Source organism: Zingiber officinale, chromosome 3A, assembly GCF_018446385.1.
Source record: "Zingiber officinale cultivar Zhangliang chromosome 3A, Zo_v1.1, whole genome shotgun sequence".
In the NCBI taxonomy this organism is placed as follows: Eukaryota; Viridiplantae; Streptophyta; class Magnoliopsida; order Zingiberales; family Zingiberaceae; genus Zingiber; species Zingiber officinale.
The window spans coordinates 35010594-35032267 of NC_055990.1; the positions used below are offsets into that span (position 1 = coordinate 35010594).

Sequence of the window (21674 nt, forward strand, 5' to 3'; positions counted from 1 at the left end):
TCATGATCGTACCGATCAAACCTAGGTCGATTACATCAACACCTTTGACCAGCGTGCTCTAGGCACCTTCCAGCCCCATAGAGGCACCTTGAGCACTGTTCATCTGAGACAAAAGTGCCCAATTTTCTTCCTACAAAATATGTTAGTCCAAGAAACCAATCATACCTTGCAAAACAAAGTTAGCATGGTATAGATATGAAAAAATAAAGCATTTGACAGTCTTCGGACTGTCCGGTTCTAAATTCAAATTTCCTCGAACCCCTAGGTTGAACCGACATCTATTGTTCCCTCACTAGGGTACGTGTCCTCACCTACTCCTCTTGATATGCATAGATATTATGATTGTTTATGTATGTTTTAACATACATTCACTTGCTTTATTTGTATATATTCTTCGCACGATCATCTCTCCTATTGTTTATTCAGTATTAATTACTCTTTTGTCGGAGATCTTCTCTTTGTTTGGTTTTGTGTTGACAGAGATAACTTTTGGAGCAAAAACGGCGATTGTCGATGAATTAGAGCAAAAGCAGCAAACATGACACCGATCGTGCAACCTTGCACAACCGCGTGGCCATTTCCGAGAGAGAGTAGCACACGACCGTGTGACCTTGCACGACCGTGTCTCACGACCAGAGACAAAGGATGACATGGCCATGTGGATCTCGCACGGCCGTGCCACTCTACCCGAAGAAGGATAGGAGCTGGCTGTGCGAATCTTGCATGGTCATGGCACGGGTCGTGCGGCGCCCGTGCCCTAGCCTATAAAAGGGCTCTTAACCCTTCCCCTTAGGGGGGAGCCAGAAAAAAGGAGATACACCTTGGTGTCATTCTACGCTGTCCTGGACCTCTGTTCGACGATCCAAGATCACCTCCATCATTGCATCAACTCCAGAAGCAAAGGATTGGATCCGAAGATCACTCGACGTCATTGAATAAGCATCTCTATTCCCTCTCTCTTCTTATCTGGGGATTGAATGTTTACTTATACTATATCTTTGGATTTTTCTCCTGCGTCTATGGAGTAGATTCTTGTTCTAGGATCAGGGAATAGTTGTGGATAGGTTATGATGTAAGATTCATGCTTATGCTTTCACTCTTTGAATGATTTTTCTTGTCTTGTTTCAATTTGATATGCATGAGACTTGTTTGCCATGTCGTATTAATTGATTGTGTTGGGATTGCTAATTTCATATAGAGAAGATCTTAGATCGTATACCCGAGGGGCCCTAGTGACAAGGGTAACCCATTCACGAATATCTAGGATACTCCCTCGAAAGGAGAGGTAATTCCTCCACAAGGAAGTAATAAACCAAACCAAACCCCTATCTCTATCCTTAATGATACCAACCAGGTTTGCATTCTTGTGATCTACCTAGGCGCCCTACTGACAGGAGTTAACCATAACAGGATTTCACAGGGATCTTCTCTATTTAGTGCTTAGGGGTAGTGGCTATTGTTGGAATGTATACTAAAAGTCTAGCTTTTTTGCATAAACATTTACTTATAAATAAGAATCATATTGGTCAAATATCTACATTTATAAGTTAAGTGTAGTTATTCAATTAATTTATATTGTAGATAACATGGTATGTGGTGACACACACAGAAGATCATGTTATCAGTTTTTTATAAATTATAAAAACAGTTGCTCACGACTAAGATGGATAGGAACAAATCATTGGAATAGTCGTAGTGTAATTTGGTATTAGTTTATCTTGACTATAAAATTACACTAGTACACTCATAGTGTATTGAGCTAGACCATTTAAGGTAAGTTCTTTTTATACTGACTAAATAAAAGAACTAGACCTTTGTTATTATGGAAGTGTGTGCTCTTAATCATGATATAATAACAAGCACATATACTTAATATTCATTTCTTTGATTTATCAAAGGGTGCGATTTAGTTCGATAAATCAATAGGCCCGATAAGTTGGAAAATGATATTATTTATATGGTATGTTGTTGATTATAAAATGAAACTCTGTCCTAGTAATCTAGGTTGATAATGTCCCCAAGAGGAGCTCATAAGATTGTCATGTTAAACCCTACAGGTGGACTTAATCCGACATGACAATAAGGTTGAGTGGTACTACTCTTGGAATTAGATATTAATTAAATGAGTTGTCAGTAACTCATTTAATTAGTGGACATTCGATATCTTAAACACAGGGAGACTTACACACTTATGATAAGAAGGAGCCCATATAGTAATATGGGATTGGTGCGGTAGTTCAATAATAACTCTTTAGTGGAATGAGTTATTATTGATGAACTCGAGTTGGGTGTTCGAGGTGAACACAGGAAGCTCAAGTTCATCAGGAGACCAAAACCAATTTCTCCTCTCAGTCCCTATCGTAGCCTCTTATTTAGAAAGTATTATACCCACCTATACCCACCTTCTTACCCACCTTAAGGTAGCTAGCCAAGCCTAGCTTGGAGCCCAAGCTAGGGCCGACCAAACCAAGGTGAGTTGGATCCAAGGTGTGGTCAGCCCTAGCTTGAACCCAAGTTTGGTGTGGTCGACCACAATAAATTAAAAGGTTTTTATTTTTTTTAAAATCTTTCTTATGTGGAAGCAATGGTTTTAAAAGAGAGTTTAAAATTTAAATCTTTCCTAATTTTCTACAAAAGATTAAGTGAAAGGTTTGATATCTTTCCTTATTTGTAGTTAAAAGGAAGATTTTAATTTTTGATAAAACTTTCTTTTTATGAAACCATCCTCATGGTTTTAAAAGAGAGTTTAAAATTTAAATCTTTCCTAATTTTCTACAAAAGATTAAGTGAAAGGTTTGATATCTTTCCTTATTTGTAGTGAAAAGGAAGATTTTAATTTTTGATAAAACTTTCTTTTTATGAAACCATCCTCATGGTTTTAAAAGAGAGTTTAAAATTTAAATCTTTCCATTTATAGCTTTCTACAAAAGATTAAGTGAAAGGTTTGATGTCTTTCCTTATTTGTAGTTAAAAGGAAGATTTTAATTTTTGATAAAATTTTCTTTTTATGAAACCATCCTCATGATTTTAAAAGAGAATTTTAAAATTAAATCTTTCCTTTTATAACTTTCTACAAAAGATTAAGAGAAAAATATCTTTCCTTATTTGTAGTTAAAAGGAAGATTTTAATTTTAGAGAAAACTTTCCTTTTTGTAAATCATCCATATGTTTTAATAGAGAGATTTTAATTTATAAATGTTTCCTTTTATAACCAACCATGAAGAGAATTTTTTAAAGAGAAATTTTTATTTTAAAAATTTCTGAAAATAAATTAGGAAGTTTTAATTTTTGTTTAAAACTTTCCTTGTATGAAGGATGTTGAGGTGACCGGTCAAATAGAAACAAGAAAGAAAATTTTAATTAAATTTTCCTTTCATTGGCAAAGAGGATAAGGAAGGTTTTATTTAAATTTTCCTTATTTGCCAAGGCCAAGGAATATAAAAGAGAGGGTAGAGGTGTCTCACCACACAACAACATATCATCTAGTCCTCCTCTCTTTTCTTCCTTGTGGTGGCCGACTCTTCTCTTCATCCTCTTCCCCTATTCTTCTTCTCAAGTGGTCAGCGGCATCATCTTCTTGGAGAAATATTGGTGGCCAGATTTTTCTTGGAGAAGAAGGAGAGATAGGAGGCTTTGTTTTTGCATCCCTTGGAGCTTGGTGGTGGTGGCCGAACCTCATCTTCTCTTGGAGTTCTTGTAGTGGCCGAAACTTGCTTGGAGAAGAAGGAAGCTTGGGTGTATTCTCGTCTTGGTAGATCGTCGTCCACACGACGTCCGAGATAAGAAGAGGAATATGATAGAAGATCATGAGGTCTATAAGCTATAAAAGGTATAACTAGTTATTAGTTTTCGCATCATAAATAGTTTATCTTTTTGTTTAAATCTTGAAATACCAAACATAAGAGGCTAGTAATTCTAGGTTTCAGATTTGTGATTCAAATTTGTGTTTCTTTGTTTTTCGATCTTGTGATTCGATTGTTCCTTTTGGTTAAACCTAGGGTTACTATAAGGAGATTAAATATTGAATTTCTTTGAAAGGCTTTGTCGAGGCAGTGGTAAATGTTCCCATACCCAAGAAGGCCAAGTACCTTGCCATGTTTGACCTAGGGGCTGATCTCTGAAATTGATATTTAATCAAATTTGTAACATGGGTGGATTTGGATCAATAATGTTAAACATCGTTTGCGATCCAAGTCTAAACCTCTAAGAACAGATAAGTTAAATTTGGAATCAATAATGTTAAGTTCTATTTGTGATTCCAAGTTTAATTTCTAAAGAACACAATAGGTTGTTAGGAAAGGTTCAGGACTTGTACAAAATTTTTATACAGAGGAACCGGTACGATATTCCGAGTAGCAACCAACAGCTATAACTTCCGACGAGTACATGTTGATTGACAATGAGGAAAGGATAGAACATGATGCATTAGTTACCACCACAACGAAACCGAACTCCTAGAGCTCTCCCCAAACTAAGTAAAACTCTCTTTCTCTTGCTAGTTCTCACATCTACTTCCCAAGTTCTTTTCTTCTCAAGAAACAGTTCACTTACAACCATCGGTAATTTAGCTAATTCTACATGAACAATCACTAGCGCTTATAAACAATCCTCGTGGGATCAATAATCTTTTATTACTGACGACGTATCCATGCACTTACGGAAGCATAATAAGTTTTTGGCGTTGTTGCTGAGGACTGCGCTTATAACATTAGTGATAATCATATTGGATTAGACTAGACCTTGTTTTTTTTATTATTTCACTCTACTTTCTACATTTTTATAAAAAAAAAGAAATATATATATATATATATATATATATATACATATATATATTTTAACTCTTTCTTTTATTCTGCACTTAGATTATTCAATATTTTGCTATATACACTTTTGCATGAGAAGATCTAATCTTTCAGGAAAACTTCTACCATTCATTCCAGAAATTGATAGAACTTTCCTGAGGAGAAGAAACTTGCAAAAACTCCAAGCAAAACAAGAAACTTCAGAAATGGCTGACAAGCTTTTGAAGGACTACGCATCACCTTATGCATGAGGGCTTTGGTCTAGCATCACCCGACTAACAATTTTGAAATCGAGCCTGCAGTGATCCATATGGTTCAACAAAATCAATTTGGAGGAGGATCGCACGATGATCCCAATCATCACTTGGAGCTTTTCTATGAGATCTGTAGTACTATGAAAGTGAACGGGGTCCCTCTAGAAATAATAAGGTTAATTCTTTATGAATTTTCCTTGAAAAACAAAGCCAAGCAGTAGCTTAATTCTTTACCAGCAAACAACATTACATCTTGGAAGCAGTGTGAGCAGAAATTTCTGGACAAATTTTACCCACCAAGTAAAACTGTACACATGAGGAATTTAATTGCAAGTTTCAAACAGGCAGACTTAGAATCGTTATTCGAAGCATGGGACAAATTCAAGAGTATGTTGAGACAGTGCCCCCATCATGGCCTCGAGAAGTGGTTGTACTACACACGTTCTACAATGGAATCAATTATCACACGAAGGTGTCCCTCGATTCTGTAGTAGGAGGGGCGTTGATGAACAAGAGTCTTGATGAAGTTGAAGACATAATAGAGAATGTGGTCCAGAATCATCATCAGTGGGCAACCGAAAGATCTGGAGGTTCCTTTTCTAGGAATCCAATAAAGGCATCAGGAAAATTTGACGTAGATGCAGTCACTCTCATGTCTGTAAGGTTGGATGCTCTGACCAAGAAGCTTGAGACCATGGGGAACAACACAGTCAATGCAAAAGTGTGTGTGTGTGAAACTTGTGGAAGTTTGGATCATGCTCGAGATACTTGTCCCCTTGGGCCAATACAAGCATAAATACATCAACTTGAACAATGTGATGCGATAGTCGATTATAACCAAAGGCAAAACAATCCCTACTCCAACACATACAATCTTGGGTGGAGGAACCACCCAAAATTTTCTTATCGGGGAAATCAATATCAAGAACCAGCAAAGCCAAGCTACCAACCTGGGCAACAAAACCACAAATCTGGACCACAGACTTATCAACAACAACAACCTTCACAACTGTCCAGAATTGAAAAGATGCTTGAAGAAGCTCTCTTGGAGCAAAAAGAGATGAAGAATGAAATCAAGCAATTGAATCAAAGAATGGAGAATTATGAAAAGCATCAAAAGATGCAAGATAGCCAAATCACTCAGGTAGCCCAGTCCTTTTCAAGAGCACTGGGAGCATTTCCGGAAAAGCCCGACATAAATCTGATGGAACATTGCAACCGTATTGAGCTGAGGAGCGGATGAACTTTTGGAGATCCCCAAATGGGTGCTCAGAAAGGAATTGATTCAGAAGAAGAGCTATCTCCCCTCATGCCTAATTTAGTCCAGAACAAGGATAGGGAGGAGATTACCAAGAAGGTTGAAGGGACCCTTCCGCTTCCCCCACAAAGTCAGACGATTCATTTCCCTCAAAAGCTAATAATATCGCAAAGAGATGAAGAGTTCCACCGATTCCTTAAGAAGATTAAAGAAATCTGCATTGAAGTACCTCTAATAGACGCACTGCACCAAATGCCGAAGTTCGCCAAATTTTTAAAAGGTATTCTTTCTAACAGAAGACGAAAGGGTGACTTCGAGACTGTAGCATTGATGGAGAAGTGCAGAGCTCTTCTCACGGCAGACAATCCCCCGAAGCTCCAGGATCTAGGAAGTTTTTTTTATACCATATAAGATTAGCTCTGAGCTCATACACAAGGCTTTCTATGACTTAGGAGCGAGTGTAAGCCAACTTCCATACTCGTTATACAAGGAACTAGGACTCCAGAATATCAAACTTACTACTATGACACTACAATTGGCTCATTATTCATGTAGATATCCAATGGGTATATTGGAGGATGTGCCAGTAGAGATAGGTGGATGCATCGTTCTCGCAGATTTTGTTGTCCTAGATATGGAGGAGGATCCCAAGATCTCAATCATCCTTAGAAGATCATTCCTTGCCACCGTTGGAGCCCTCATTGATGTGAACCATCACAAATTATCCCTGGAGATCGGTAAAGAAAGGTTAGAATTTAATTTATCTGATTCTCCTAATTGCATCTCTTCTTTTCAGGAAAATGCCAGCAAGTCGAATGTACATAAAGCTGAGGAATGTAGTTTCCATGGAGGTCGCCGGACATGATGCATGATTCGGCAAAACTTGAGAGGTCGCCCCCAACAAGCAATAAAAAGTATATTTGTGCTGCACAAGTGAAACTGAAGGCGCAAACTGGAGCATTAACCCTAGGAGGAGAGCAGTGCTTCCATGGGTTTAGTCCACATTAACTGATATGGGTTCGAGCTAAAGACCTAAAATAAGTACTTCTTGGGAGGCAACCCAAGAGTTTCATTTTAATTCGTTATCCATTTGTTGTTCTTTTAGTCCAATTAAGTATTTTTATTCTTGGATCTTTGTTTTCAGGGTGTGCATTAGCCTCCACGAGTTGGCCATGATCGTTTCATGGGCATGGGGGGCATCTAAGAGGTCAAAAAGGAGGAGAATGCACTACAAGAAATTTGTGATTTCACAACACGTAAAAGACAACGCTTTTTTAAAAAAGCGTTGTCTTTTTTCCTTTTACAACGCTTTTAGTGAAAAATGTTGTCTATATTTTATATTTTTTATTAAAGACAACGCTTTTTAACCTAATGTTGTCTATTAGTATTTTTTTCGAGTCAAAGACAACACTTTTTGAAAAGTGTTGTCTATTATTTATTTTAATATATGCAACAATTATTTTTTTAACAAGTCTACTCTACGAAAAACTCTCATTTGCAAAAACTCTAACCCTCTGTTTGGATGGGGTGAGGTAAGGTTCATTAATGGAAGGGGATGGAAGGGGAAGGGAGGGGAAGGGAGGGAAAGTAATATATTTATCTTGCCCTTGTTTGGAAGGGAGGGAAAGTTCAAAGGGATGGAAATGAAGGTTAAATATATAAATTTACAAAAATATCCTCTTATTTTTTTAATAAATCTGCATGTGAAAATATAAATAAGGATAAAATTGGGATAATTTTTCCTTACCCTTCCTTACACCCCAATTTGGGGTGTAAGGAATTTCGCTGATTCCCGAGCATGCAAGGGGAAGCTTTACCCTTCTCTCCCCTTCCCCTTCATGGCTCACTCTCTCTCAAACAAGTGTAAAAAATTTTTTTACCCATGTTTACCTTTCCCTCCCCTTTACTCACCTCCTCCCAAACAGAGGGTAAGGAAAACCTAGTTTCCAACACTCATCTCCGCCGAAACACCTAACAAACCATCTCCGCCAAAATCGAAGCCTCCTTCATCCTCGTCGCTGGCCAAGTCACCCCTCACCGTCTACAGCGTTGATTTATCAGAACCACATCGGATCCAACTTCGCCCTCTTCGGTGTTTCATCCTTGCCTTCCGCTGCCTCGTCTGACGCTAAAAAGGGGGACAAATCTCAAGCCTACACTTCTCTCCCTAAGGATTGTCCTCTTTGGAGTAGATCAGGCCGCCATGCTCGACCTCTCATCGGGGGTGGCTGGGAGGGTTTCCTCGTCTACCTCAATGTCCTCTTCGTCTTCGTTGACGTTTTTGACTTCCAGTAGCAATATGTTTTAGTACAAGGTTGACGTGGCCCAACGATCTCTTGCAGCATAGTTTGAGGATGGGCTTCTAGGGTTCTCGCATTTCCACCCTGGGGTGCCGAGGAAGGTGCCAAGATCACCTTACAAGGTGAGTACTTTTGCTTAGATTTATCTTTGAGCTTAATTTTATAGGTTTTAGGGAGAAACATTAGACTTCAATGAATTTGATAGGTAAGAAAATTTGAATCTTTTCTAGTTCTGGTTCTCAAATTTGAAGCTGGCATGGACATCGGAGCATATAGTGAAGAATCCAAATGTTCTGTCATTGATCATGGAGAAGAGGTCGATGTCTAGGTATGTTGTCCTGGACATTGTCATTCACAAAGGATTGATTAAGCCTTGCTTCACAGGGAATCATTTCCTAGTTTCAGACAAAAAGTTCAAGTCTTTGCTAGATTTTGTTGTGTTAACTTAAATTCAGTTTATGACATGTTTCTTCTTGTTGCTTATGTTTCTTGTTTCTCCTATTTTGTATTGAAATTTTTTAGTGATATTTAGTTCTTAATTCAGGAAAAACTTATGGTTCCACTATTGAGGAGACACATGAACCACCAACGACCTTCGAAGCGACATGGTGTCCCAATTGTCCATGCCTTTCTTGGATTCTCTTCCTTTGCTCGGACTATTTTATTCAGCTGCTTTGCCCCTACCTATTCGCGTTCCGTTCCGCCTTCATTAAGCCACTAGGTTTAGTCACTTCTTCCCTCTCTTTGTCTTTTCCATTTCTTCTTCTAACATTATCTCATTTTCTAAGATTCCATTCCTGAGCTGAAACCCACTAAATGTCTTGAACATGTCAAATTTGAAGAAGTGGATGAAGATGAGGAACACTTAAGAAAAATGTTCCCATGCGTTTTACATCCTAATTTATTATGATTTAGAGCTAACACTTGATATTGGCTGTGTTGGAGTGTATACTGAAAGCCTAAGCTTTGTAAACATTCATTATGAATAAAGAATCACATTAGGTCAAATTTTCTACATTTAGTTGTAGTTGTTCAATTAATTTATATTGTATATAATATAGTATGTAGTGTCACATACAGAAGATGATATTATCAGTACCTTATAAATTATAAACAGTAGCTCACGACCAAAATAGAAAGGAACAAACCATTAGAAGGTCGTAGTGTAATTAGGTATCAGTTTATCTTGACTGTATAATTACACTAGTACACTCAGAGTGTATTGAGCAGGACCATTTGAGGTCGTTTCTTTTATACTGACTTTATAAAGAAACAAAGACCTCGGTTATTATGAAAGTGTGTGCTCTTAATCCTAATATAATAACAAGCACATATATTTGATATTTATTTCTTTAATTTATCAATGGGTGAGATTTAGTTCGATAAATCAATAAGCCGATAAATTGGGAAATGATATCACTTATAGTGTGTGTTGTTGATTATAGAAGGAAACTGTGTCCTAGAGATACTAGGTTGATAATGTCCTCAAGAGGAGCTCATAAGGATTGTCATGTTAAACCCTGCAGGTGGACTTAGTCCGACATGATGATAAGGTTGAGTGGTACTACTCTTGGACTTAGATATTAATTAAATGAGTTGTCAATAACTCACTTAATTAGTGGACATTCGATATCTTAAACACAGGGAGACTAACATGCTCATAATAAGAAGGAGCCCAAAAAATGTAATTTGGGATTGGTGCGGTAGTTCAATGATAGTTCTCTAGTGGAATGAATTATCATTGATAAAAATAAGTTGTGTGTTCGGGGCGAACACGGGATGCTTAATTTTATCGGGAGACCAAAACCAATTCCTCCTCTCGGTCCCTATCGTAGCCTCTTATTTATAGAGTTCTATACCCACCTATACCCACCTTCTATACCCACCCAATAGGGGCCGGCCAAGCTAGCTTGGGAACAAGCTAGGGCCGGCCTAGGTATAAGATTGGGTGGCCGGCCCTAGCTTGAACCCAAGCTAGTAGGGCCGGCCAAAATAAATTAAAAAGAATTTTAATTTTAATTTTTATTATGTGGAAGAAATAATTTATTAAAGAGAATTTAAATTAAATTATCTCTCTTATAAAATTTACAAAAGATTAAAGAAAGAGATTAGATCTCTTTCCTTATTTGTAGATTGATGAGATATTTTATTTTCTCTTTAAAAATTATTCACATGTTGTAAAATTAAAATTATAGAAATTTCTTTTATTAACCATGTAGAGATTTTTAAAGAGAAATTTTAATTTTAAAATTTCCGGAAACAAATTAGGAAGTTTTAATTGTTGATTGAAACTTGTCCAATTTGTTCTCCAATGATGTGGCCGGCCAATGTAGATTTAATTGGGAAATTTTATTTTATTTTTCTCAATTAAATCATGTCAAGGAAATTGAGGAAATTTTATTGCAATTAAATTTCCTAATTTGCCTAGGCCAAGGAATATAAAAGAAGGGGTGAGGGTGCTTTCAAGAGACACAACATCTATTATTTCTCTCCCTCTTTTGTTCCTTGGTGTGGCCGACCATCCTCTCCCTCTCTTCCTCTTGTGGTGGCCGAACCTCTCTCTTCCCCTTGGAGCTCTTGTGGTGGCCGGATACTACTTGGAGAAGAAGAAGAAGAAGGAGAGAAAGCTAGCATCTCTTGGAGCTTGGTTAGTATTTTGGTTTTTCTCCTTGGTGAAGTTTTCTTTTGTGGCCGAACCTTGCTTGGAGGAGAAGAAGGTGGTTGGTGGTTTCTCATCTCGGTAGATCGTTGCCCACACAACGTCCGAGGTTAGAAGAGGAATACGGTAGAAGATCAAGAGGTTTTTCTACAAGGTATAACTAGTAATTTTTATTTCCGCATCATGCTAGTTATTTATGGAAATAATACCAAATACAAGAGGCTTATGTTCTAGAATTTCGAATATGTTTTTTTTTCGATGCTGTGTTCTTTTGTTTTTTCTTTTCCTTGTGATTTGATTGTTCTCTTTGGTTAACCTAAAGTTATTTTAGGAAATTAAATATTAGCTTTCTATAAAAAGTTTTGTCTAGTCGGTGGTGGTTGCTCCCATATCCAAGAAGGCCATGTGCCTCGCCACGTCAGTACTGGGAACCAATTATGGAAATTAATATTTAATGGAATTAATAACTTAAGGAGACTTGGGTCGAACGTGTAAAGTTCCGCAGGAGATCCAAGTCAAAACCTAAAAGAACAAATAGATTAAGTTTTGGATCAAACGTGTTAAGTTCCGCAGGCGATCCAAAATTTAATTTAAAAGAACACGTGGTAGCTAGGAAAAGGTTCAGACTTTTGTACAAAATTTTTGTACAGTGAAACCTATAGGTTTTCCGAGTAGCAACCAACAGGCTGTGCTTGGGTTAGGTTGACATGCTACATGTAGATTTTGGGTTCTTTGACCCTAAGCCGCGGGATTTTAGTGGGGTGAAGCTTCTTCTTCACAATTGCCTTGACAACAATCCATGGGACCTCACTGGTTTTGTGGATTTGATCTTGGAGCAGACAACTGTTGGTACAATTGTCAAATTGGATGAGCAAGATGAAGTAGGGCATGTAGATGATGATGATGGTGGTCCTTTTGGCATCATCAGTGTTATTAATCTGCAAAGATACCAGGTCATCCTTAGTAAACCTATGTCATCTTTTGCTTTGCTCATTTTTTATGCTGCAATATGAAGTTTTATTGCTCCCAGCATCACAGATGAATTAAGTAACTCAAAGGGTTCTTGCTTGAAGCATGTACTGAGGAATCCACAAACAAAAAGATGAAGACATATTTGGAATGACAAGCGGGTGATGTGGGCCTTGTAGTTTCTCAACGCTTTGTCAACTTCCCCTACCAGTTAGTGCCTCCATGGTATGATGCATTATTTTATGAGATAGCATAGGCAACTGAAGATGAGGTTAGCAACAAACAGCTGTACATGAAACAGCTTTAAAGGTGCATTTGTCTTTTGGTTATTTATACTTCTACTTGTTTCTTTTAGCCAACGCAAGAGCTTAGGGATTCCTTTTGTTTCAAGTATTATGTGTTGGTTACTAGAAGTTTTGAGGTAGATTGATTGCCTTATCATTGGGGTTAGTTTGCATTAGTATTCTTTGGTTGTTGGTCATCAATAATTGTAGCCAAGAAAAAGAACAATTAGTATTCTTTTTCTCATGAAATACTAACAGTTATGGTCATTGTAAGTGATGTCTCTCAAGTAGTGTGTACAAGCCACTATTTTTTTTTTTTTTTTTGGGGGGGGGGATCTTCTCAATAGCCATATGTTTTCATTCTTGCTAGTTCTATAATTATTTTTAAATTTCTTTTTTGTTCTCAACCTCAGAGCAAAACCATCAAACAAAGCAAAGCAAACATGAAGGGTGATGTTGATTTTAGGGACTATAATATATATCAAGCCAAAGGACGAGATTTTTTAAGAGGTTCTATAGAAGTAAGTTAAATCGCAAAACTTACTGACAAAGTCTTTCACAATTTTTCTCTCGATTTCAGCTGAGCTCACTTTCATTTACTTTTGCTTTGCGTGCTGCAAGGCCATCTCCTAGTTAAGGTATGCATGGTGTTTTCTTGCGATGATTCATTACTCATTTCTTACTAAGCATTTATATGTTAATAGATTCATTCATTGAATATTTGTCAATAGTTTGACGCTGGCTGGCAACCTAACGCAACCCTCCTCCTTTATCCGAGCTTGGGACCGGCCATGACCGGTCATCATTGGCGGAGTTAAGCATTTATATGTTAACAATATGAAAATGTTTTCAATGTTTTATAACTTATTAGCATTTGGTGGATATATGCTACTCTACATTCCATATTGGCATTCTCACTTTTATCTTATGATATCTAGCAACTAGTTAATGTCATGCAAGGTATTTATGACAACCAAATTTAATAAACCTTGCTCTGTCTTTTAAGTGTCTTATCACAACTCACATTCGTATTTTACCTTAAATTAAATTGTTCTAATAAATTGTATCTAAATTTGGAAATCTATGAAATAATGCTAGACAAAGATTTCAATGTAACATATTTAGATGAATGCCTTCTTCAAGTTCAGAGTAAAGCTAGAGAACTAAAGAAATATCCAACAGAATTTTATTATGCAAAGTTTTTGGACAAATAAAATCATATCACCCACTCTTTTTAACTGTAACTTAATAGTTCATATATTAATGATCACTTCTTTATCATTTATCATAATGGTTGGCAGAAACATGCACAATTGTTTAGCGTCTTCAAAGGATCTTGATTGATAAGATTATCCCTACAAAATAAGAAATATATGGTTATTTGTCGATCATGACTTGTTCTCTTTGTTTGTTTATTTCAGTTAGTTATGTCAATTTAATCAAGTCTTTCAGGATGCCTCAATTCCTACTGTAAAATTTATACTTTCAAACGTTAGTGAAAGTATCCAACTGAAGGTCAGTGTTCTATATACTCTCAATTCCTATCATTTAATTAATTTTTGCCAGAATTGGAAGGTCAATGCTGAATGGAGGTATCCAACTGAAGATAGATAGGTGGATGTTTCAACCGAAGATGGATTGGTTTCACATGCCAATTATCTTCAAATCTAGATGATGTCTGGTTAATGTTTGTGTTAAGCAATGTATTTATTATTTTGGGAACTATCTTGGAATCTGGATATGTCAATTATCTTCTAATCTTGTTTGAATCATTTTGACAGGAATATCATTATTTTGGGAACTATGTACTTGATTTTTCTGTACACTATGTATCTATCTCTGTTTTATATATATATATATATATATATATATATGCAGTATACTTGGTTTTGATGTGTCATGATTTTGATGTCTTGTTGAAATATTGTAGCTTACCTTTCTTTTTGTTAAATTATAGTTGATTTCATTTCTATAGCAAGGTTAAAGAAAAATAATAGTTTTGTAAATTGAAAAACAATGATTTTGTAAATAGAAAAACAAATATGATTTTTTATTTTTTTATTTTAAAAAGACAATACTTTTAAAGCGTTGCAAAAGCGTCGTCTTTGCAAAAAATAACAACGCTTTTAAAGCATTGCAAAAGCGTTGTCTTTGTAAAAAAACGACAACGCTTTTAAAGCGTTGCAAAAGCATTGTCTTTGCTACAAATGACAACGCTTTTAAAGCATTGTCTTTGCTACAAATGACAACGCTTTTAAAGCATTGTCTTTGAACAGACTTTTAACAACAGTGATTTTAACAACGCTTTTTTAACCACATAGACAACATTTTTAAAGCATTGTCTATTAGATTTTTTCTTGTAGTGATGAGACACTACGCACGTAAGGGAGTCGGCCGTGTGATTTCACACAGCCGTGCGAAGCTGACAGAGGAGGAAAGGTCATAGGCCGTGTGAACCCACACGACCGTGTGGCCTTTGCAGAGAAGGAACAATACACAACCATGTGGATCTGGCACAGCCGTGCAAAGCTACCCAAGGAGAAGAGTGCACGGGCCGTGTCGATTAACACGACGGTGCAATCTGGGCCGAGAGGAGGAAAGAAGGGATCGTGCTAATAGGCACGGCCGTGCGGCGACCCCATCAACCAAGCCGTGTCTTTAAGACACAGTCGTGCCCTACCCGTGTGCGCCACCAACCACTCTAAATAACCCTACTTCCCATCTCTTCCCCACTACACCTCATTAACCTTCATTACCTACATCTAAAACTCATCTTTGCTGAGATCTAGATCTAGATCTAAGTTTTCTTCAAGCCCCAAATCTGAAAAGAGAGGAACAATTCCCCTATCCTTCTTCTCTCTCCTCCTCTATCTTCAATATCCACATCCACCCACAAGAACGTCCTCAAATTTGCCTTGCATATCATGTCTCAAATCCTGAAGAGACCCCGAAGAGGAAGCGATGGAGCTGGCGAAGGAGATGCACCGAGAGGAGATAAAGGTAAGGGAAAGGCTTCTTCATCCAAAGGTAAAAGCAAAAGGGTGGCACGTGATGAAGGTAACGACAACGAATTTAATATTATTTTTAGAAATAAAGAGCATAAAGCTAGATATGATATTCTTGTTGCTAGGAAAATTGTGTGAACTAGATATATGGATCCAACCACCATGGATATGTTAGAAATTAGGAATGACATAGATTGGATGATTAGCTCCCTTGATTGGCATGACATGATGTGCACACGTCTACCGACTTACCCCCGCCTAGTCCTGGAATTTTTAAGTTCAATTGATGTTAAATTTTCTTCTGAGAATGACTACTGATATGGGTTAGGTTTAGTAGGTCCCCGATGAAAAGGGGAAAAAGGATAGCAGAATCAAGCAGGTATGCATTCCGGCCAGGGTAACGTGTTTGAGAAAGTACAGGCCAAGGTCGGTCGGGATAACAAGCTTAAAGCAATATAGGTCAAGGCCGGTCGGGATAACAAGCTTAAGGAGGTATAGACCAATATCGGCCGAGATAACAAGCTTAAAGAAATATAGGCCAATATCGATCGGGATAACAAGCCTAATGAAATAAAAGCCAATATCGGTCGGGATAACAGGCTTAAAGAAATATAGGCCAAGGCCGGTCGAGATAATAAGCTTAAGGAGGTATAACCCCATATCAACTAGGATAACATAATATAGCCCAATATCGGTCGGGATGACATGCTTAAGAAGATATAGACCAAGGCCGGTTAGGATAACAAGCTTAAGGAGGCATAGCCCGGTATCAACTAGGATAACATAATATAGCCCAATATCGGTCAGGATGACATGCTTAAGAAGATATAGACCAATATCGGTCGGGATAACATGCTTAAGAAAATACAAGTCAACACCGCCCGGGGTAGCAAGTACTTCTAGAATGTGCATAAAAAACTCATGAAAATATATATTACATATGATTGTATGACAGGTTGACTAATCTGGCAGGAAAAATGTCTCTAGACTCTTCTACAGGCGTTAGACGACAAAGAAGGTACATCTGGGGTACAAAAAAGATTCCTTAAAAAGTTATCTTCTGTAAGTACAGGACTGACGTCATCTCATAACAAACTCTAACAAACTGGGGTCCACTTCATAACTATGGAGGTTATATGAAGTGGTATAAAAAGGGGAATCCTCTCCGTTGGCCAGGTATGCTCAGGCTCATCACACTCACAACCCACTTTCCAAACCCTAATTTTAATCACTGTTCATCTTCATTTTTGCTCTTCCCTTCCACACCAAGAGAGATCACTAACTTGAGCGTTAGAGGGCCTAGCTAGGGATTCCCACCCCAGTCTTAGGTCACTGATGATAGTGTTGGTGGTTCTCTTGTGCGCAGGAAGTCATCAGAGTTCCAGATCTTGGCATTTTTTCACTGGAGCCTTCCTTTCGTCTATGCATCTTGGTACGAGGAGGGTGTTCGGTGAGTTCATTTTCTTAGATCCACTTTGAGTTTCTCGGATCAGTAGTCCACAGGTATTATCCTTCATCAGCGGTGAGGTTTTCTCCCAGCTTTCCATTTTGTCAAGCTTTTCAGACAGGATCAAATTTGGCGCCGTCTGTGAGAAATTCACCTAAATCTGAGATTGCAATATGGAAGATGCTGAAAAATCGAACCTACTCACCATTAGTCGCGAAGATATGGATTTCCTCATCAATACCCATGTCCAGAAGGCTCTACAACAACAACAACAACAATAAGCTCATACTGGAGCTACTCTGCCAGTGGCTCATAATCCGACAGTCTCAACCTCTGATCGACTAAAGGGAAAAGAGGCGGAGGAAGAAGATCGTGTATATATTACTCCAGCTACTGCTTCTCCGACCCGGCACCCTCGAGCCTTTCTTCGTACTCCTTTCGAGCAGGGAGGACGGAGACCTATCTTTCAAGAATCCTCTGGCGAGGCACCAGATAGAGAGAAGCGCAAAGCTAAGATGATGGTAGCTAGTTATAGCTTACCAGAAAGAATTATCTCTCCATTTTCTCAAAGTGTGTTAGATGATCCACTTCCTAAGCGATATCCAAATCTCCAGATCGGCGAATACATTGGGACCACAGATCCAGAGGATCATTTATTAAAATTTAAGAATGTAGCATTATTGCAGCAGTTTTCTGATGGAGTGAAGTGCCGGACGTTCCTTACAACACTTGGAGGAGCTGCTCAACGGTGGTTCAAAAGATTACCAGAAAATTCTATCCGAAGATTTAAAGATTTCAAGAAGGTTTTCTTACACCATTTTTCCAGCAACAAGAGGTATCATAAAACTCCCTGGAGCTTATTCTCAATTAAACAGGACCCCAAAGAGGTCATTAGAGCTTACATCAAAAGATTCAACCAGGTAGCCATTGGCGTACCCAATGCTACCACCGAAATATCAGTAAGTGCTTTCTCTCAAGGCTTGAATGATAATGACTTCTTTAAAGATTTTATGAGAAATCCTCCTGCTAATTTTGACTCATTAATTGAGCGTGTTACTGAATTCATTAATGTTGAAGAAGCTCAGGCTGCACGTAGAAAAGAAGATACTACTTCTTCTTCTGCTCCTGTTAAGGAGAAGGCTCCTGCTCCATTTCCTCCCCCAAGGGGACCTCGAGTAATCCCTCCGCCCCATCGTCATCCAGAATATCGCCCACAAGCGGTACAACATGTGGAGATGCAACAAGAAGCACCAAGAAGATGGTGCACTTATCACAAGACCAATAGTCATCATACAGAAGACTGCTTTGTTCTGAAAAATAGGAAAGAAAATAGGGATCGCTATCAGAGGCAAAACTATTATCAGCAGCAATATCCCAGGCAGCAAAGCCACTCAAATTAGAATATTGCCTGGTCGAGCCTCAACAAGGTGTATTACCAGTCCCGGTCGGTACAACTCAGGTGCCAAAGAAGACTCAGCCTGAGGCCATGACCGCCCGAGGCAACATTAATATGATCGCGGGCGGGCCCACTGATGGAGATTCTAACAGGGGCCAGAAAAGCACACGTACGAAGACTCGAGATCCATGCTGTAGGATGCAGCATGGAAAGAGCAGCAGGGCCAAACATCAGTTTCGAACCCAAAGATCTTGAAGGGGTAGAAATACCCCATGATGATGCATTATTAATTAAGGCTGTGATAGCCAATTATACTATTTCTCACACCTTCATAGACACTGGTAGTTCTGTAAATATTATTTTCAAAAAGGCTTTTGATCAACTGCAGATTGACCCGAGCGAACTCCAATAGATGGTGACTCCTCTATATGGATTCACTGGTAAGGAAGTACAACCGCTGGGTCAAATAAAGTTGGTCATATCTTTAGGAGAGGGGCCCCTAATGAGGGCGAGAAGATCTTACTTCATGGAGGTGGATGCCCCATCCACCTATAATGTGATATTGGGTCGACCGGCCCTAAATGAGTTTAGGGCGGTCATTTCTACTTTTTGCTAAAAAATCAAATTTCCTATTGAGGACCAGGTTGGGGAAGTAAGGGGTGATCAGAAGACGGCTCGAAAATGCTATGTGGAGGTAGTTAGGACTGAGGCCAATGCCGCCCGGAAAATGCAACGAATGGAGGTTAATGCTATTCAAGAGAGGCCACCTGTCCTAGTTTACGAGGAGAAGGAAGAGATCAGATACAGACTGGTCGACCTGAAGCTATTACTTATGTCGCGGCCGATCTTGATCCTACGCTGAAAATCGAACTGGTCCAATGTTTGGAGAGAAATAATGATGTCTTCACTTGGACGCCTAAAGAAGTCACGGGTGTTTCTCCTTTAGTAATGGAGCATTCTTTACCTGTCTTCCCAGATGCTCGGCCTGTCATGCAGAGAAAGAGGAATTTCAGCATTGAGTAAAATCAGATCATCATGGGAGAAGTGGATAAATTGATGGAAGCCGGTTACATCAGGGAGGTGCAGTTCCCTAGTTGGTTGGCTAATGTTGTCCTGGTCTCTAAACCAGGAAACAAATGGCGGGTATGTATTGATTCCCGTGATCTTAACAAGGCTTGCTTGAAGGATTATTATCCATTACCCTGGATCGATCAGTTAGTGGATTCTACAGCTGGGTGTGAATATATTTCTATGTTGGACTCCTGTCAAGGCTATCATCAGGTTCCTCTCACTAAGGAAGATCAAGATAAGGTCGGTTTTATAACATCTGAAGGTACTTATTGTTATAATGTTATGTCGTTTGGACTAAAAAATACAGGAGCAACTTATCAAAGGCTTATGAACAAGGTCTTCCAGAAACAGATTGGAAGAAATATGGAAGTATATCTTGATAATATTTTAATTAAGTCTCTTCAGGCTACTAATCTCTGCAGGGATGTAGAGGAGACTTGCAGAACATTGAGGGAATATGGACTCAAATTGAACCCGGGCAAATGTTTGTTTGGAGCAAAGGGTGGAATGTTCCTGGGGTATCTGGTGTCCGAGCGGGGAATAGAGGTCAACCTAAGCATGGTCAAAGCACTTCAAAGTATGGAACCACCACGCAACATGAGGGAAGCCCAAAGACTCACCGGCCCGATCACCGCCTTGTCTAGATTCATCTCAAGGTCGGCTGATCGTAGCTTTCATTTTTTCAAAATTCTCTAGAAGGCTAACAAATTTCAATGGGATGAAGAATGTGACAAAGCTTTCCAGGAATTGAAAGACTACTTATCCACCCTTCCTGTATTGGCTAAACCCATAGTAGGAGAAACTTTATGGGTGTATCTGTCAGCCAATGAGAATGTTGCAGGCTCGGTGTTAGTTAGACAGGAAGGAAAAGAGTAACAACCTGTATATTTTTCCAGCCATTTATTAAAAGGAGCCGAGTGTAGATATACTATACTCGAAAAGTTGGCTTACGCATTAGTGTTAACCGCCCGGAGGTTACGTCTATATTTTTTAGCACATGCGATTATTGTGTTGACCAACAGTACTCTCGGGCGGGTGTTGCTCAACCCAGAGGCATCTGGTCGATTGATCAAATGGATGATCAAACTCAGTGAGTATGACATACAATACCAATCTCGCTCAGCCATCAAAGGATAAGCTCTAGCAGATTTCATCATAGAAGTTCAAGGTCCCGAAGAAGAGAGTACTTGGAAAGTGTATGTGGATGGATCTTCAACCAGACAAGGCAGTGGAATTGGTATTTGTTGGTGTGGGAAGCATCCGACGATCGAACCCAAGTTTTGATAATGGAAAAGGGTTCAAAGTTAAGTCTTGTTGTTATCTAACATGTTGAATGAGTGTTTTAGGAAAGTCCTAACTGCGGTTAGGCAGGTGAAAACCCTAGGGGGTGGAAACCCTAGGTCCTAGGGGGTGGAAACCCTAGGTGGAGAAAAGTCCTAGCTGCAGTTAGGCAAAGGGAAAACCCTAGGGGGTGGTAACCCTAGGTCATAGGGGGCAGTAACCCTATGCGGAAAGTCTTAGCAGGTCGATGGCTTCAGGCAAAAGTCCTAGGGGGTGGTAACCCTAGGTGGAAAGTCCTGGTGTCGCGAACCAGGTGAAAGACTGGACTAGCCGGGAAGCGGATGTCCAGCAGAAAGTCCGGAAGCATCGAGTGTTGAGCAAAAGTCCAGTCGATCTGGAGGATAGCACTGACAACAGGTAAATCTCCTGAGTGGAGTAGGTGAGGACGCATTCCCCGTAGAGGGAACAGTAGGCGTCGGGTCGACCTAGGGTTTTCGGTCGGAAATCCGAAGTCAGACCCTGTTACGCTCCGCAAGTGTACGGAAATGTCGTAAGTAATATAAAAGATTATCGTATCCACAGGGACTAGAATAAGCACTAGAAATGTCTCAATGCGAATTAGCTAAACAATTATCCAATCGTTTCAAATGCAAAGTAAGGGTAAACAAATCTAATATTAAAGATCAACAAACAAGAGTTTAGTGTTTTGGGTTATGATAAAGGGAGATTCTAGGAGTTTCGGTTTCTTTGTAAGGTTTCTTGAATGTAAATGGTTCACCAATTCTTATCCCTCAATTGCCAAACACTTGTAGAAAGTTGCCGGTTCTCTCTTGCAATAGATAACCGGCTAAGGACTGAGAAATGTATCTAAATATGATCAATTAGACGTGAACCTACGTTGTCCTTACACAGAAGCGCACCTATTACTATGCCTTCCTCGGATATCAA

The 21674-nt window shown here is 38.9% G+C and overlaps 2 long non-coding RNA genes and 1 other non-coding gene across 3 annotated transcripts; 2 read left to right on the plus strand and 1 right to left on the minus strand.

The window, feature by feature from the left end:
* Positions 1-5366: 5366 nt before the first annotated feature.
* LOC122054407 lies at positions 5367-5474 on the minus strand. Its single transcript, XR_006132723.1, has one exon. It is a non-coding gene; the product is annotated as a small nucleolar RNA R71 (small nucleolar RNA).
* A 2965-nt stretch (positions 5475-8439) lies between these two features.
* Positions 8440-9474, plus strand: LOC122053658. Its single transcript, XR_006132288.1, has 4 exons — positions 8440-8736; positions 8845-8942; positions 9159-9335; positions 9403-9474. It is a non-coding gene; the product is annotated as an uncharacterized LOC122053658 (long non-coding RNA).
* Positions 9475-12006: 2532 nt separating this feature from the next.
* Positions 12007-12399, plus strand: LOC122053659. Its single transcript, XR_006132289.1, has 2 exons — positions 12007-12226; positions 12304-12399. It is a non-coding gene; the product is annotated as an uncharacterized LOC122053659 (long non-coding RNA).
* The last annotated feature ends 9275 nt before the right edge of the window (positions 12400-21674 follow it).